The following is an 8,135-nucleotide window of genomic DNA, read 5'->3' on the forward strand; positions in this document are numbered from 1 at the left end:
AGAGTCACATCATCTAAAAATGATTTTTTTTTTGTGGTGCTGAATGCTGTGATTTGCAAGAAAGCTTCAGAGTCCAGAATTGTATATAACAGCTGAAGAGGAGATTGTCTGTCCAACTATTGCTGACTGTAAATATAAAATATATTCCCCTCGTCTGAACATGCTAGAAAAAAATACCTGTTGTCAAATGAGTGGTGTCAGTGGCCATTTTACAGCCTGGACTCCCTCCCAGCTGGAAATCTCTCATGGGTATTGGATGGGTTCCTGGAGTGCGGCCAAGTGCAATCCAGGCCATGGTGTTACACAGACAGGGTTTCTGAAGTCTAATTTTGAGCCACGTTTATAAAATGTTGCTACTGAAGCTGATTTCTATGGTTAAAAGATTTCTCATGGTACTTTGGTTAAATTAATCACTCTTATTCAATACTTTAACTGGCATAAAAAGAGAAACTGTGTCCTTACATGGAAGAGAAAGCAGTCCCATAAAAGTCCCATATCTGTCCTCAGATAACACTGGATCTGATGCTCTGGCCAGCACCCAGGAAAGATGCCTGGGCGGCTCAAGTGGCACCTACCAGGCTTGTGCTGCTCCTTGGTGGCACTCCTCCTGGAGCCATACCTTCTGCTCACCAGTGGCTGTGTCCTCGCACTGGTGCTGCCTGAGGTTTACCTTGGCACCGATGAGAAAATAAGGTGGCCCTGCAAATGTAGAGGTGCACAGGCCTTTGCAGAGCCTTAATGCTTGTGGGGGAGCCTAGCCTACGCTTGTCCTGGCCCAGCCCCAGAGGAAGGCTTGATAAATTTGTAAAGACTCCTGTAATCACCGGGAAAGCCATTTTGTAACTGGAAGCCATCAATGCTGGCCTTCTCTGTGAGTGAGAAGCGCAGCTTCAGGCGAACTTTCTGATTTCTTCATCCAGAAGTGATGTGTGAGCTTTCTCAGCTTCAGATGAAGGGCAGCATCTCGCTGGAGCCAAGCAGACAGCTGGAGCTACACGCCACCCAGGAGCAAGGACACTCCAGATATCAGGTGAGCAGGTGGCCCTGAGGCCGGCCAGGGTCACGGGGAGGAAGCAGGGACAGGGAAAAAAGCAGCAGCATAATTGGGAAGCACCCAAAAGAACAACTGGATCCCACAATGGGATTTGTGCTGGGCTCTGTCACCTTGAGAGGAATGGCCTTCTCAGGGAACTCGGCAATTCGAGTCTCGGGGCCAGCGGCAAAAATTCACACGGGGCTTTTGTGCGGGGGAAGAGCCAAGACCAAGGCACCTGCCGGCAGCCACCTCCGTCAGGACAGTGTCACACACGGCCCTGCGGCCCTTGCAGGAGGTGGCATTGCTCTCACACCTGGGCACACGTGGAGCATGGCACCGACGTGGCACTCCTCCAGGAGCATGCACTAAAGTCCCAGAGACTTGCCAGGGTGCCTGCACCTCTCCCATTTTCTCTGGGTGTTAACTGATACCTTAAACAACTGAAATATGGGAAGGAAAGGAGCTAAATGCTATATATCATCATCACCTTGTGCACATCTGCACGTGCAGCATGCACGTGGCACAAAGCATTGCTGGTCTCACCGTGCTGTCGGTCTGTAACACTAACAGCAGCAGATGAGGCTCTGCTTAGCTGATCTGGCAAGAGACAGGGTATAAGGCCAGCACTGGGAGACTTTCAGTTCCTGGCTGAGGTATGCCACAATGTGCTCTTCAAAGCTGATCTTTTCAGGATTCAGCCCCTGGGAATGTAAACCTGTGCAACAGAGCAGCGCTGGAGAAAGCCACAGAGCACACAGGCTGCTGGAATAAATAACTCTGCTCGGAGACTGCCCCAGCTGAGCTATATATGGACATGTCTAGAAAGTGAGAACTGCTATGGTTTTTCCATTAGTATTTCAAGGGCTTTCTCCAGCCTCTCCCAGAGCCCTGTATTAAAGTGGTTTAGCAGAATAATCTTGTTTTAGCAGAGAGATACAGAGACATGGGGAAGTGCTTGGTCAGAGGTGGAGCCAGAGGAACGGCCACGACGACGGTTCCCAAGCTTTGGGTCTAAGTCTGAACCTTGCCTCAGCTCTTTCAGTTGTGAGGTGAAATCCTGTCCCTACTGAGACAAGACAAAATAATTTACCTTGCAAAAATAAAGGGGAAGGAGAAAAACTGTTCAGTTTATGGTCTCAAAACCCAGACCATGAAGACCGCATCTGCATCTTTACGTGTTTCATAGTGCGGGCAGGAAATCCTGAAGGTAGGATATTTTAATAAGAATAAATAGCCGTGGTACTGTCCCAGACTAGTTAGCAGTGCAGAATCAGAGTCCTTTTGCACTGTCTCTGATCCTCTCTCCCTACATTCCCCACTACACTGGGTGCCAGCAAGGGGCAGCCCCGCTCCCGCAGGCATAGGCAACAGGGAGGGCACAGGCCGAGGAGAGCAGAGCTGTAATCCCATGGATTAGGAGGGGACTGGAGGCAAGTAATTGTTTCCTGCAGAAGGATCCTTTTCATTGCCAGGAATTCATTTCAAAAAAAAAAAAAATGAATCTAATTGTACAGTTAGTGACACAGCCTGATGGACCTGGGAAGTTGCAGTCTAATTCTGGAAACCAAACTCAGTGCAAGAAACTAAGAGGAAGGCACAAAAGCAGCCACTGGTGGGCAGTGGTGGAATAATACAAGGCAGTGAGACAAACTGGAAAGCACTCACATGACACTATTTTAATGTAGTGCTGCTTCAGCAGATTAAAATTGCAAACGTCAGCATCAGGCTAGATGGTTTTCCTTAACTAATCCTTCTTCTAATTCTGTTTTTCATTTGTTTCCTCTGCATATACAAGCTCCGTAATAATAGATGTAACTGCTGTGCAATGGGTACACACTGGTAATAAAACATTGTCTTAACACCTGTCATGTTGGGAATGAGTGGGATCAGTGTACAGTTATGTGCACTTTGCTTCAGGGCATCCACTTGGAAATCAACCTGGAACTCCTCATTTCTGTTCCTTCTCTGGGAGAAAGAAGGGGCTACAAAAAGGGTAGGATAACACATACTGGGTCACAGTGGGAACTGTGCTGAGTGATGCTCATGGAGCCATTCACTATGCCCAAACAAGACTGTGATATTTCAGAGCCATTTCAGTGTGAGACCAGTGGAGTTCAGAGGTGTTTGGCTCTCCTGTTCTCCCCACAGCAGCTCCTCACTCTGCCCGGGTGACCTTGCTGAAGGGGGGTACACTGCTCCCCGCACTGCTATCACAGCATCCACCACCCTGTACGAGAAGTGATTCCTTACCTATGAAGCACAAGAGCTCTGCTGGCTGCTGCCTGGTAAACATCTTGGCCAAGATTTCCAGTGTCATAACAGCACATTCAATTCACAGTTGTCCTGCAGGTTGCCAAATCTCTGTGCCAGACCAAGGCTGCAGGAGAACACTACCAGTTGGGAAAGGAAGCATCTCACACTACTTTGCACTGGACTGCAACAAACCAAGCCCTTGATTCTTCCTGATACCAGTCTAAACAGAAGAGTTGGTCGCTAAAGTTTAGTTTCTGAAGAGTCACTGAGTTAGACACTCCTGAGTGAGTCACTGGCTGATGAAAGAAGAGGCATTCATTGCAGGCAGCATCAAGTTTGTTCAGATCTAGCTTCAAACTTTGTTCCTTTTTTCTCAGTCCAAAGGTAGCATCAGTTTTAATAGCTCCAGCCACTCCTCGAGATTAGCCCTCCTTGACTCACCAATTACACAGCTAGTAAAAACCCCATGGTACAGCAGATGAATAGTGTTTGTGCCCTGCATTTGTAGCCAAACTCAACAAGAACTGGTGTTGGTGCCAGGGATCCTTTAGCACAGGTGGTGAGTGGTGGTGAGAGCTCGCACTGCTGCCTTGGCTGACAGCTGTGGAGCTGGGCCCAGACTCCAGGGGCATGCACACACACACACACACACACACACACACACACAGAGACTCTCCAAAACCTCCCACCACCGATCCGCGGATCCTGCTCCCTCCCCACCTAGTGCATCCTGTGCTTCTTCCTGGGCTGCCGCCAAGGCAGGGCTTGTGACTGTCTCCACCTCACCCCCAGGACAAACTCAGAAGAAGTGAGGGCAAGCTAAGAGTCTTTTGAAGCCTAAGAGTCTTTTAAATAAGAAAATAAGAACACGTATGAAGAGCTGATGAAGGCAAGCATTTTTGTTGCTGATGTGTTAAGAGAAATGATTGAAGAGGAATTTATACATGTGAAAATATGACCCCAGTCATATGTGTTTTTTGTCAGAAAATCCAAATTTGAGACATGACAACAAATATGTAAATGCCTGGGTGAAAAATGAAAGTTGCAGGGTCTTTAGACTAGAGTTGCTCTTTGCTCCCCGCATCCTGCAGCTGTCCGGTAGGCCAGGGTCACCGCATTGCCCACCCCTCGGGGAGCCAGGCCAGGGCCTCCCAGGGCAAGGGGGCTGAGGAGCCAGCTTGGGATTCCAGCCTCTAGGAGGAGAAAGGCAGCTGCAAATGGGAACTGCAACTGTTAAGAGGCATTACAGCTCCGCTTTAACTGTGCTTTTTCATGTTTTTGGAAAACAAGTCGGAATTTTCCAGTGAATTTTCCATTTCAGCACTGAATGAGACACTTCCATTTCAGCAACAATTTGCCATGCTTCCCCTTCCCTACCAAAATTCTTCAAAGGATTTCAGCCCAAACTGCAAAGTGCTGCCTATTATTTTTCTTTCTTTATTCTTTTCTTTAGGACACTCTAAGTCCTTTTTCCATGAGAAAAGTGAATGCTGAAGTCGCTCTGCACTTTGTTTCTGTGGCAGGACTATGAAGGGCAGAATGGTGCCAAAACTGCACATGGTTCCTCTAGTAAAAATCAAGAGCCCAGACAATTACGTGGAAAAAACTCTGAAGCATCTCATTTCTCCTCTTTGCAACCCTGTGGAGCCTGTGCAGACTGTAAAACGCAACTGAATCAAACTGGCCCCAGGCAGCTTGGGGTGCAAGGCAGCAGCAATCATGTGCTGCTATTCCTCAGCTACATTTCCCCACTGTCTTCTTCCAGCTCTGCTGGGCATCTCTACCCTCAGCTGCTCATCACTGCCTGCTGCAAGGACATGCTGCTGATGAAGGCCAGATCACCTGGGTTGAGGAGGGATGAGTGGACTGACTTCCCCACCAGGCGAGGTGGTTCTGCAGCTATCCCCTCCATGCAATGCTCCCCTCAGAAAGGACATCTGCCACTGCAGCAAGCCAAAGGAGGTTCAGCAAAATAAGACCCTTTGCTGCTCACAGTCAGTTTAGAGCCATCGTTTTCCTCCAGCTGCAAATGTGATGCCCCTAAAGCTTTAGTTTACTTGGCAAGAGGAAGGGAGGAAGGAGGAGTGAGGAGAGCAGGACCACCCTGATCCTGAAGTGTTGGCTGGCCTCTCCACATGGAACAAACAGCTCAGCATCACGCTTTCCTGTTCCAGACAATGGAAGAAAGCAGTAACCAAAGCTTGGGCAGCTCAGTCTATCTGGCTGGTTATGCCACATTTTGATCTCCTTTCCCAGTACAGGATCATGACAGCAACCACTCATTTTCTGCTTTCTGCATGAAGAGTTTTTTTCTCCTTTAATGGATTATTGGCAAAAGCTGGTAAGCCTGAAATCTCCAGAGTGCTTTATGATGTGAAAAGACACAAGTTAAAAGAATCAGACTTTTCCAGGCTCTGGCAGAGCTGTTTGTTTTTAGTGTGGGTCTCAGGAGGATGGCAGGGTTATTTGTAGACATCTTGTGCTAATGCTGTGTAGGTTCCCTTTCGCTCCCCTGTTACAGAGCCTGTTTCCAGAGTAAACCACGTTTTACAAAGAGCAGTAACTACAAGTCATGTTGATACACAGGAATCAATATAGTTCTGAATCAAAGTATTTAATGATGCTATTAAGAAACCGCTGTTTGAGTGCTTTACCAGTTCAGCTTTCCACCAAAAGTCAAGAGGACTGTCAAGACCTAAGATGTGGTCTTCCCTCCCTAACAACAGGTTGCATCATTCAGTTTAGCACATATTGGTGACTTTGAAAACATTGAGATAAAAACTCATAATGCAGAAACACAAAGAGGGCATGTCACTGATAAAATGCTTCTCATGTCATGTAGGTATCCATAGTGCGGCAGAATGTGCTTATTGCCTCATACCGTGGAGTAATTGTGCTGTCAACGCTGCTGATTTAAAGAGTTATTGACTCCAGTCATATTTAAACTTTATTGCACAAACTGAATAACAAATACAGTGACATATATAAATGTATATATATATATATATAATTTAAAAGCATTAGGAGGGCACAGTCCTTGGCAGTGATTAAGCAACAGCACAAAAGGAAAAGATGTAAGAGAGTACTGATGGTACTAAGGCTAATCCTTGCCTCTGAACATCTGCAGAAGTTTCAAATCAGCCAAGTTCAGGTAGAACAAAATAATGCATTTACTGGCAATACAGGCAATGTTCTAACTGGCAAATTTTTGTCAAGGCAGTTTGGCAGGTGCTCCCAATGCCCACCCTGGGGCTGAGGGACCTCGGTGTGCTGAGGGGTCTGCCCAGCTTTTGGGAGGGCTTTTGGGAGCTCCTACAGCTGCTTGGAAAGGGGGCAGGTGCTGTTAACAGTGGAAGTGACAAGTGTTTTGGTTAAACTGAGACATCCCAAGGACTGCAGAGGTTTCCGTTTGCTGGAAATTCTGAAAAATGCTGGTTTCCACCCAGTTTGGATCAAAACCACATTAAAAATAAAATCCCATGATCTCTCATTTTTTGGCTGGCTCTGCTTACTACCTGTACACATAGCTTTACATGCAACAGGATCCTTACCCTGGACAGAGGTCAAAGACATATAGTAACATATAGAATACTCAGCCCAAGAGCCAAGACAGAGGCAAACACAGATTTGACTTAAACCAAGCAATCAAAATCTATATGCTGTTGAAAGTTAATCCATAAGTCACTCAGTGTTAGAGCAATGGGGTCAAATGATTTAAGTTTTATATTTTTTAAACAAGATTGACTTTGTTAAATGAAAATAAAAAGCCATTGAGAATATTAAAATCCTAAACAAGATTTTGAATGATGTCTATCAACTTAATTGCCTAATGGAAAAGGCAGCAAGAAAGCTATTTTATTTTTACACTAATAAAAAGACACCAACTGGTGGGATAACAATCTGACAAAGCGGTATCTACTTCCAAAACTATCTGCTTAAAAAATAAAATAAAGAAGTTCTTACTCATGAAGCAAGATTGTCAAGCTCAAGAGATTTTCTTCCTGTCACATGCAGTGATCTGCATAGAGCGGCCACATACTTTCCACCCAAAATGTATTCTCCAGGGACAAGGGAAAGAAAAGGAAAGGAATGGGAAGAGAATAGGATAAAAATCAATCTCCTGTGAAGTACAACAGTCACTAAGAACTGCACATGTCAAAGATTATTCCCGTCTCTAATTTCTTGGATCAGTATGAGACCGCTGTGGAGGACTGATTAACCCACATCTGTGTTCTGTCAGTTACTTTTTTTTGCAATATTCCTTCTCAACATACAGCTGCTTCTGACTGCTCTCAGAGGTGCAGCCTGGACTACTGCTGCAAACCAAAGTGGGAAATCCTACATTTCAGAAATCAGCCAAACATCCGCATGCCCTCAACAGCTACAGAACTGGTATGAGCATATCTCATTAAACCAAGATGCTTATCACATCAACATTACAGGATTAAACACGCACAGTCCTAGCTCAGTTCAGTTTCCTAGCTGAAGAAGCGTCTTTGCCTCGCTTGACTGTCACTCAGTGGGTGCCTTGTGTAAGAGAGTATTAAATCCGGATAGTGTTGAGATTATGGACTGAATTAAATCTAGCCTACTTTTGATTCAAATTCTCACTTCTTAATAGGAACCTGAGGAAGAATTGTAAACTTTAAGCAGGGTTTCTGCCCTATGAACTGGGAAAATTACTGAAAACACTGAATATTGACAGCAAAAAAGTACTGGCTGACTTATTTACTACCAGGCAACAGAAGTGTATGAAATGAATATGAGTACTGAATGCATAAAAGCTTTACTAAACTTAAGACCAAGTATATGGTAGATTGCTCTTAAATGTAATATCCCTCATATT

General features: G+C 45.6%; 1 long non-coding RNA gene across 1 annotated transcript; it reads left to right on the forward strand.

Moving 5' to 3' along the window:
- The first annotated feature begins 238 nt into the window (after positions 1–238).
- On the forward strand, positions 239–7,852 carry LOC136790972 (uncharacterized). The gene is made up of 2 exons (XR_010831981.1): positions 239–1,030; positions 4,743–7,852. It is a non-coding gene; the product is annotated as an uncharacterized lncRNA (long non-coding RNA).
- Positions 7,853–8,135: the final 283 nt, after the last annotated feature.

Source organism: Anser cygnoides, chromosome 5 (assembly GCF_040182565.1).
Source record: "Anser cygnoides isolate HZ-2024a breed goose chromosome 5, Taihu_goose_T2T_genome, whole genome shotgun sequence".
NCBI lineage: Eukaryota > Metazoa > Chordata > Aves > Anseriformes > Anatidae > Anser > Anser cygnoides.